This window comes from Aethalodelphis obliquidens, unplaced genomic scaffold, assembly GCF_003676395.1.
Source record: "Aethalodelphis obliquidens isolate GAN/ISIS:26980383/991018 unplaced genomic scaffold, ASM367639v1 scaffold53, whole genome shotgun sequence".
NCBI lineage: Eukaryota > Metazoa > Chordata > Mammalia > Artiodactyla > Delphinidae > Aethalodelphis > Aethalodelphis obliquidens.
In genome coordinates, this window is record NW_020837997.1 from 10856304 (window position 1) to 10866478 (window position 10175).

Genomic DNA, 10175 nt, shown 5'->3' on the forward strand with positions numbered 1-10175 from the left:
TTCTGGGGTATCCTCATAACATTGCACGTGGCTTCCCCTGGAGCGATTGACATGAGAGAGAGAGAGAGAGAGAAAAAGAGAGAGCAAGAAGGCTATGGTGCCTTTTATGACCTAGTTTCAGAAGCCTCACGGGTATTGGACACAATCACTTCTGCCATATTTTGTTTGTGAGAAACAATTCACTAAATTCAGCCCATACTCACAGGGAATAGACTTAGGCTCCACCTTTTAAAGCAGTGTCCAAAATGTGTGGACATATTTTTAAAAACCACATTCCCTTCACGCAGCTCAATATCAAGAAAACAAACAACCCAATCCATAAATGGGCAGAACACCTAAATAGACATTTCTCCAAAGAAGATATACAGATGGCCAACAGACACATGAAAGGATGCTCAACCTCATTAATCATTAGAGAAATGCAAATCAAAACTACAATGACATATCATCTCACACCGGTCAGAATGGCCATCATCAAAAAATCTACAAACAATAAATGCTGGAGAGGGTGTGGAGAAAAGGGAACCCTCTTGCACTGTTGGTGGGAATGTAAATTGATACAGCAACTATGGAGAACAGTATGGAGGTTCCTTAAAAAAACTAAAAATAGAACTACCATAGGACTCAGCAATCCCACTACTGGGCATATACCCTAAGAAAACCATAATTCAAAAAGAGTCATGTACCACAATGTTCACTGCAGTTCTATTTACAATAGCCAGGACATGGAAGCAACCTAAGTGTCCATCAACAGATGAATGGATAAAGAAGATGTGGCACATATATACAATGGAATATTACTCAGCCATAAAAAGAAAGGAAATTGAGTTATTTGTAGTGAGGTGGATGGACCTAGAGTCTGTCATACAGAGTAAAGTAAGTCAGAAAGAGAAAAACAAATATCGTATGCTAACACATATATATGGAATCTAAGAAAAAAAAAAAAAGGTCATGAAGAACCTAGGAGCAAGACGGGAATAAAGACATAGACCTACTAGAGAATGGACTTGAGGAAATGAGGAGGGGGAAGGGTAAGCTGTGACAAAGTGAGAGGGTGGCATGGACATATATACGCTACCAAACGTGAAATAGATAGCTAGTGGGAAGCAGCCGCATAGCACAGGGAGATCAGCTCGGTGCTTTGTGACCACCTAGAGGGGTGGGATAGGGAGGGTGGGAGGGAGGGAGAAGCAAGAGGGAAGAGATATGGGAACATATGTATATGTATAACTGATTCACTTTGTTATAAAGCAGAAACTAACACACCATTGTAAAGCAATTATACTCCAATAAAGATGTTAAAAAATAATAATAAAAAAATAAATAAAAACCACATTCCCCAACAATTCCTCGGCAAATTCTATTGAATCCACTTTCAAATTCCTTCTAGACTATTACCCTTTCCCTTAACACCACCCTGGTTCAGCAACCCGAGTGTCCATCAATGGATGAATAAATAAATGCTGTCCATCCATACAATGGAATATTACTCAGCTTTAAAAAGGAAATTCTGACACCTGCTACAGCATGGATGATCCTTGAGGACATGATGCTCAGAGAAATAAGCCAGACACAAAAGGGCAAATACTGTGTGATCCCACTCACAGGAGGTCCCCAGAGGAGTCAGATCCACAGAGACAGGAAGTAGATGGTGGGGGCCAGGGGCTGGGGGAGGGGCTGGGGAGTCAGTGTTTCATGGGGACAGAGTTTCAGTTTGGGAAGATGAGAAAGTTCTGGAGACAGATGGTGGGGATGGCTGCACAACAATGTAAACGTGCTTAGTGCCACTGAGCTGTGCTCTTTAAAAAGGTTTAAAGGATACATTTTATGTTCTGTGTATTTTACCACAGTTAAAAATTTTCTTTTTTAATATCCGACCCTTATATGGTGCTCCCCATGTCCCAGGCACCATGCTAAGCTATGTGTTACCTCATTTGATCCCCTCCATCATCCGTGAGTTAGGGCCAATGATTATCATCCCATTTTACAGTTGAGACAACTGAGGCTCAGAGAAGAGCAGTGATTTGCCCAAGTGCTTGCAGCCAGGATTAGATGCCCTAACCCTTGTACATGCTGCTTCTCCCTGAACCTCGGTGGTTCTCATTACTGCTTCCGCTGAGAAGGAAGACACACAGCGGAGGCTGGTGACATTGCCTGCTAGGGTCCCCAGGTGTCAGTGAGTGGCTGAGCTGGGATGGGGACCCTGGAGAGTCTGAGCCCACACAGCCACTGCAGGCTCGATTTGTGAGGAGCAGAGGGGCCTGTGCTGGGCTGTGGGTTCCAGTCTTCACTTATATCTCCTCTCTGGGCCTCAGTTTCCCTTACTGCAAAGCTTGGAAGGACAGTAAGGAAGCAGCCAAGGGAAATGGGTACCTGGGGTCCAGGAGCCCAAAACACAGGCTCTCTGGGCCTTGGTTTCCTCATCTTTAAAGTGAAGACTAAGGGGACCTCCCTGGCGGCCCAGCAGTTAAGACTTTGCCTTCCAGTGCAGGGGCTGCAGGTTTGATCCCTGGTCAGGGAGCTAAGATCCCACATGCCTCGCAGCCAAAAAACCAGAACATAAAACAGAAGCAATATTGTAACAAATTCAATAAAGCCTTTTTTTTTTTTTTTTTTTTTGCGGTATGCGGGCCTCTCACTGTTGTGGCCTTTCCCGTTGCGGAGCACAGGCTCCGGACGCGCAGGCTCAGCGGCCATGGCTCACGGGCCCACCCGCTCCGCGGCATGTGGGATCCTCCCGGACCGGGGCACGAACCCGTGTCCCCTGCATCGGCAGGCGGACTCTTAGCCACTGCGCCACCAGGGAAGCCCCAATAAAGACTTTAAAAAATAAATAAATAAAATGAAGGTTAGCAAGTTCCCTGGTTGCCTAGTGGTTAGGATTCTAGACTTTCACTGCCGAGGGCTCAGGTTCAATGTCTGGTTGTCAGGGAACTGATATCCCACAAGCTGTGAGGTGCAGCCCCCCAAAAAACAAACAAACCTTGTTTAAAAATAAAATAAAATGAAGATTATACTTAATAATACTTAATAATATTATTATTACTTTTCACCTCAGCGAGACTGCATTTGGGGCTGGACCGTTTTCTGTGGGAGGCGTCCTGGGCACTGTGGGGTGTGGAGTACCATCCCTGGCTCCCACCCACTGGATGCCAGGTGTACCTCCAACCGAGACAACCAAAAATGTCTCCAGACACCCCAAGGATCGCCCTGATTGGGACCCCCTGTCCACACTATCAGGTTGGAGGCCTATGTTGAGTTATTAGTATATCTGATCCTAAATGCTACTGAGATTCCCAGCTCTGCGGTTTCTGTGCTGTGTGACCTTGGGGGAGTCGCTTCTGTTTCTGAGCCTCAGTTTCCTCATCTGTAGAACTCGGATTCATCAATAGCCCCTCCCTCCCGAAGTCTCTGGATTAACGTCTATAACCGGTATCAACCGCAGTAAGCACTCGCTCCAGAGGCACTGTTGCTACCCCAGTGGGGGGGTCTTCTGGAAGATTCTGGCCCACAACAGCGGGCCCCTGCACCCTCCCTGCTGGCCGCCTCCCCTCCGGGCCTCCGACTGGGGGACCATACAGGCGGGCGTTGGGAACACTTCCTGTGCGGTGGCCGCCAGTGCCCGCTGGGCCAGGTGTGCCAACGGGAGAACGCAGCTGGGGCCGCCCCACTTCCTGCCCTGGTTGGAGGCGCCTCTCACGCTCCTTTGCCGCCACCCCCAAAATAACATGCCCCCCCAAACCAAAGCCACCCGCGCCAGCTGCAGCCTCCAACTTAGGGGACGCAGGACAGGCGGGGGCCAGCAGCTGTCATCACGGCGCCTGTCCCGCTGGGAATGTCCCCCCCCCAACCCCCCGCTGCTGCCACCTCCGGCATTCCAATCCCGAGGGGGTGACCTGGCCTCCCCCAAGGTCCGGACACAGGAGCTCTGAGCAGGCAGGGCTGGCTGGGGGGGGAGGGGACTCCTCGGCCATGCTGGGTGACAAGGGACCCTCTCCGGCCAGAACCCCCAGACCCGAGGTGCCTCCGATCTTCACCTCAAGGGACCGTTTGGGGGGGGAGGGGCTGGCTGCCAGGACAAAAGCCCCCTCCTCTTCCCGGGAACAAAGGGGAGGCCGGGAGAGCCAAGGACTGCGTGTTCTTTCCCCGACAACGTGACATCCTGGCAGCTGGCACTCGGAGGGCTGGGCCAGAGCCTCTGGGCCTGGCCACCCGACACAAGGCCACTCAGTATGGGGGCACTGGGATGGAATGGCTGCGGTCCCGAGGGATCTGGTTCCTGGTCAGCTGCCCATAGGCCTCTGTCCTTCCAGTACATTCTGACAAGGAAGTCTGCCGGCTCGGCCTGCAGAACTTCACAGAAAGGCCAGGAGGCCTCCGCTGTCGGGCTCCGAGCTGGATGGGCCACCAGGATGGAGGGGGACAAAGGCCACGTGGAGGACTTGCTGCTGCCCGCACCCCTGGCCCTGCATCCCCGGGCCGGGGGTACCCAGTGGGACCCCACACCCCACCCCACCCCATCCCGGCCCGGGAGGGGCCGGCCCAGGGGACAGTGGCTCTGGGAGCAGCTCCCCTCCCCCAAGCCACGCACGGGGCAGCGGGCAGCTGGCGCCACCAGGGCGGGGTGAGGGGGGGCGGGGACAGGCCAGGGCCTGCATGTTAAAAGACCCCCAGCTTCCTGCGGCGAGCGGGACAAGGAGACAAAACCTTGTCTTCCGGCCATTGGGGCCACAATCGGTCAGGCTGTCCACCCACTGGCCAGAGCTGCGGTTTGGGGGGACATCGTGGGCAGATCTGTCCTGGCTGGGGTAGGGTTGCCAGAAAAAAGTACAGGTCCCGCAGGTAAACAAGTAATTACTCAGCGTATGTCCCTTGCAATACTTGGGACATACTTACGCTAAAAAAATTTCACTGTGCATCTGAAATTCACATTTAACTGGGGGTCCTATATTTTTACTTGCTAAATCTACTACCCGAGGCCAGGGGCTCTGGGAGAAGCAAAACTGCTTACCAACATCCCCCCAGACTTGCTCCTCTGCTGGTCCCAGCCTCAGAGGTGGTCCCACTGTCCCTCCACCCTCACCCCTCACTGGATTCCCAGCCAGAGGCCCGTATCAGCCTCACCTTCCAAACCATGGCCCGTCACTCTCCCGCTGCAGTCTCTCTCCCATCTGCCCCTCATCCTCAGCAGAGGGGGCCATGAGTTCCTGCCTGCCCCCCAGATATCCGGCCCCCCTTCCCTGAATCTCAAAGGTTCCACGCCTCCATCCCCAGACATCTGAACGGGGCCCCTCCTCTGCTCTGAGTCCGACAGTTGCTCCCCACTGCTCCCACAATAAAGGCCCAAAACCTCTGCTGGACATTGGAAGCCCCGTCCCCAGCTCCAACAAACCCCTATACCCAACCTCCCAGCCCCCCTCTCCTCAAATGAGCTGTGGTTTCCCAAAAGCTGCCTGTTCTCTCAGGTCCCCAGGTATGGCCCGTCACCCCCAACCTGAGTCAGGTCCCATCCTTTCTCTGCCCACAGGCCTCCATGGCTCCCACCTTCCTGAGAGTAAAAACCCAAGTCTCCCCGGGGTCCACAATGTCCTGCACGACCTGCCCCTGTCCCCTCCCTGTCCTTACCTCCTCCCTCTTTTCCCCCTTGCTCTCTGCTCCAGACACACAGGTTCCTTGCTGTTCCTCCAACACACCAGGCATAGTCCTGCCCCAGGGCCTTTGCACATGCTGTTACTGCTGCCTGGAGCACACCTCGTCCTAAAAGCTACACAGTCCAACAGCCTTCCCTCCTCCAGGTCTCGGCTCAACTGTCACCTCCTCGGTGAGGTCTCCCTGGTCTACCTTTAAAAAAAAAAAAATTATTTATTTAATTTGGGTGCGCCGGGTCTTAGTTGCAGCACCTGGGATCTTTAGTTGCGGCATGCAGACTCTTAGTTGTGGCATACATGCAGGATTTAGTTCCCTGACCAGGGATCGAACCCAGGCCCCCTGCATTAGGAGCGCAGAGTTTTACCCACTGGACCACCAGGAAAGTCCCTGGTCTACCTTATTTAAAACTGTAAGCCACCCCGACTCCCCATCTTCCTTTCCTGCTCTATTTTTCTCCACAACTCTTATCATCTTCTAATATACTATGCATTGACTGTTGCACGTGGTCTGTCTCCCCAACTAGGACATCAGCTCCATGAGGGCAGGGATGTTCTGTCTGGTTCACTGCTATATCCTGAGCAGGGTACACAAGGGGTGTTTAATAAATACTTCCGGAATGAATAACCATCACTGTTTCTGGAACAGCCTCCTGCACACCCCCCTTCCACCTTTCAAGACTTACCTGAAGCAGGTGGGCTCGTGTTCCTCTCCCAGGTTTCCTTTATCCACAGGATGGCCCAAGATAGCTTTCGAATGCTCCAACATGCCCCTGCTGACCTTACTGCAGAACCTTCTGTGGCTCCCCAGTGCCCTCAGGACTCTGTTAGCCTGGCCTTTGCCAACCTGTCTGGCTCCATCTCTCCCCCACCAATACTCCCCATCCCCTGGCCACGGTCTACCCTCCAGCCTCACTCTGCACCTTCACCCTCTCTGTTCCCTCAGCCTGGAACAGCTTCTCCAGTACCTTCACCTGACTTCATCCCTCAGGCCTCAGATTAGACATCACCTCCTCCTAGAAGCCTTCCAGGACCACCACCCACACCTAAGTCCAGCACCTCTTCTGGGCTCCACCATGCCTGAGCATCCCCATCACAGCCCTGACCACTTCTATTTTAACCACCTGGTCACCAGAGGCAACTTGTCATCAGACAAAGGAGACCCCGGGTCCACAGCACTTTCAGGAACCCACAAAATGGCTTCATTTTAATTTCCCTTAAAATCAAAAGAAACAATGAATAAAATAATACCAATTCAATTGTAAGAGATCATTTGTAATATCTTTTCATGAAGGGAGGCGTCAAGTGCCTCAGGCCCGTGAAGGTTTTTTGTTGCTGTTGTTGTTTTGTTTTTTGGGGGTTTTTTTTTTTGGTCGCACCACGTGGCACGTGGGATCCTAGTTCCCTGACCAGGGATTGAACCCTGCAGTGGAAACCTGGAGTCCTACACACTGGACCGCCAGGGAATTCCCCCCGTGAAGTTCTTAAAGGGGCCCTGCTGATCCCGTGTGGGTCTCCCCACTGGACTATGACTGCTGCAAAGGCAGAGGTCGAGACTGGGTCCCCACGGCTGCCTGGCAGTGGCCTGGCATACAGCAGGCACTTAATAATTGTTGTGTTGAATAACTGAATATCCAGTGAATCGCTGGGTCCTCACAGCCAGGCCTGGCTCACACATCATAGGAGATGCTTGATAAATGGATGGATGGATGGATGGATGGATGGTAGATGGATGGACGGAGGGAGGGTCAGAAGGCAGATTGACCAGGACACCAATCTGGGACCAGCAGTGCCGCCTTGTGGCACACTGCTTGCCTGCCTCTCCCTCTCTTAGGTTCCAGTGGAAAAGTTCTGGGGAGTTTTCAGAGCCTTTCCACTGGAAGGGGATGGAGAGGAGGAAAAGGAGGAGGAGGAAGCAGTAGGCAGTGAACTTAGAAACAAAGACCTTGGGTCCAAATCCCGCAGCCACCTGTTTGTGGCTGTGTGTCCCAGGGAAAACTACATCACCTCTTAATTTTTCAGCTTCCTCATCCAGAAAATGGGGGAAATCCAAATCTGGCCTCTGAATAACGTAATGAAATAGCTCAGAAACAGCAGCTATTTCTTACCTCCCACCCTAGGACTCCTGGACAGGTGCTGTCCTCAAGGAGTCCCCCAAGGCTGGGAAGTGACAGAGTTTTCATGAAGACATGGCTGGGGCAGAGAAGTGGACATGGGTTTGGGGGTAGGGTTGTCAGGTTTAGTAAAAACAACAAAATAAATAGGATGCCCAGCTCAATTTGAATTTCAGATCAACAATGAATAATTTTCTAGTATAAGTATATACCAAATATTGCATGGAATACACTTAAACCCACAAAAGGTATTTGTTGTTGACCTGAAATTCAAATTTAATCAGGAATTCTGTATTTTATCTGGCAACCTTAGCCTGGGGGAGCCTGGGGAGGCAGGCAGGAAGGCTTCCAGGAGGAAGGGGCAGTGGTGCTAAGAGCTGATGGTGTGGCCACCTTTCCTTCCCCTCCCCCACATACACATGCACCCTTGACTGGGTTCACAAGGGACTGGAGGTGGGGTTGATCTCCACACCAGGGAAGAAGGTGAGTGAGGCTGCTCTCCTTTTGTTCAGAAGATGTGGGGCAAAATCATCAGGACTTTATATTCCACATCAAAATTGAGTTACATCCCCTTGACCAGGGATATTTTGACCACATCCCAGCACTGAAGGCCACTTGGAAGCTGAAGGCTACCAGGCATATCTCCTGGTGACTTTCCAGCTGTGTGATCTTGGACAAGTCACTTTACCTCTCTGAGCTCTACACATCGCAGACCTGTTCTCCTCCAGTGCTCTCCCCCCCTCTCACTCTGCCTCAGCCACATAGGGTTTTGGCTGCATCTCCAATTCACCAGGCGTGGTTCAGCCTCAGGGCCTTTGCACGTGCTGTTGCTATCATGAGGAATACTCTTCTCCGGATCTCTATGGGTCTCCCTCCTCTCCTCCCTCATTTATGTGCTCAAACGGCACTCTGAAAGGCCACCCCTGACCACCCTACTAAAAAGTGTAGCTCCCACATTCTCAATTCCAGTTCTTTGCTTTTCTTGGTAGCATTTACCAACTCCAGACCCGTTATGCATTTCACTCATTTATCTAGTTTATCATCCATTTCCCCACTGGGTGGTTAGCATCACAAGGCTGGGATCTATTTTACTCACTTCTGTGCTCCCCTCCCCAGCACAGCAGCTCAGTAAGAATTGTTGAATGAATGAGTAGGAAAAATGAATGAATGAGTGAGTGGGAACAAAGGCCTGCCGCAAATGTGAAATTTGTATCTGCTATAATTTTATATAATTGCTTTAATCATTTGGGGGTTTCAGAGTCACTTAGGAATCGGACAGGCTGCATGTGGTTACTTAAATATGTATATTCAGTTTCTTAGTGGGCAACAGCCATATGGTGCCAGGGGCCACTATACTGGGTGGCACAGAGTTCTAGAACATTCCTCTGATCTCAGAAAGCTCTATCACACAATGCTAGTATAGACCCTTTCAAAAAAAAGAAAAAAAAATGCACTAGTCACAGACACCCCATTTTTAACATGTTCTTTCCGGAGGTTCCAGAATTCCCACTCCAACACAAATAATTTAGCAGAGGTGGCAAACTTGTGGCCCCTGGACTGGATATGGCTCCATTGGGTTTTATTTGGTCCAGAGGTTTTTTTTTTTAAAGAGGCAGGACACTTTGTCTACAGTCTGGAATCCCCATGGATCTGTGAATACGTGGGTGGGTCTCCCCCAAGGTAAAGCTCTGCTCCCTCTAGGCAGGACATGCTGTCACTTTTTTAGCAGAGGCATTTACCTCCTGCCTGGCCCCTGGGGCCATCTGAGTTTGAGACCTTGGTTTATAGACGAAGAGAATAAAGGATTTTTTTTTTTGGTGAAAATCCAAGTGAGCACCTTCAGGAAGGGGTTGATCCAGGAGTCAGAGATCCAAGAGTTGGCCCCTGCACTGTCCCTGGATGACTGTCTCTGGGTCTCGGTTTTCTCATCTGTAAAATGGGGATGATAAAGGGATACACAGTGTTGGGAGGATAAAGTGGCGTGACGCTGGTCAGGGCAAGTTGCTCATAATGCTGGGTCCAGGTTGGCTCCATCACCCTCTCGCGGAGTGGGGAGAGGGGGAGGAGGGGCGGAGGGGGAGGAGGGGGGGAGGGCTGGCCCCTGACACGCAGGAGGCATCACGCAATGCTCTCTGAGTTCCCACTGCCTCGATCTGGCCACTGGAGAAAGAAGGGCGGGGGACCCCAGGATCGCACTCACCTCCCAGGGCCGAATTCCTAGGGTCCCTGGCAGGGAGGGGCGTCCCTTGGCTGGATCCAGCGTCGTACAGGGTTCGCCCACTGGGTGCACAGTTGGCAGGGCGCGCGCCCGCGAAATTCCAGCCCTTCCCGGACTTCACTTGTTGCTCCAACGTCCGGAGCCGGGCGAGGGGCGTGGCCTAGCGGCGGGCGGCCCCCCCAACCAGATTGGTCCTTC

The 10175-nt window shown here is 51.7% G+C and overlaps 1 long non-coding RNA gene across 1 annotated transcript; it reads right to left on the reverse strand.

Moving 5' to 3' along the window:
- Window positions 1-8986: 8986 nt before the first annotated feature.
- On the reverse strand, window positions 8987-10110 carry LOC113608690 (uncharacterized). The gene is made up of 2 exons (XR_003428395.1): window positions 9960-10110; window positions 8987-9688 (listed from the first exon to the last, which is right to left on the reverse strand). It is a non-coding gene; the product is annotated as an uncharacterized LOC113608690 (long non-coding RNA).
- Window positions 10111-10175: the final 65 nt, after the last annotated feature.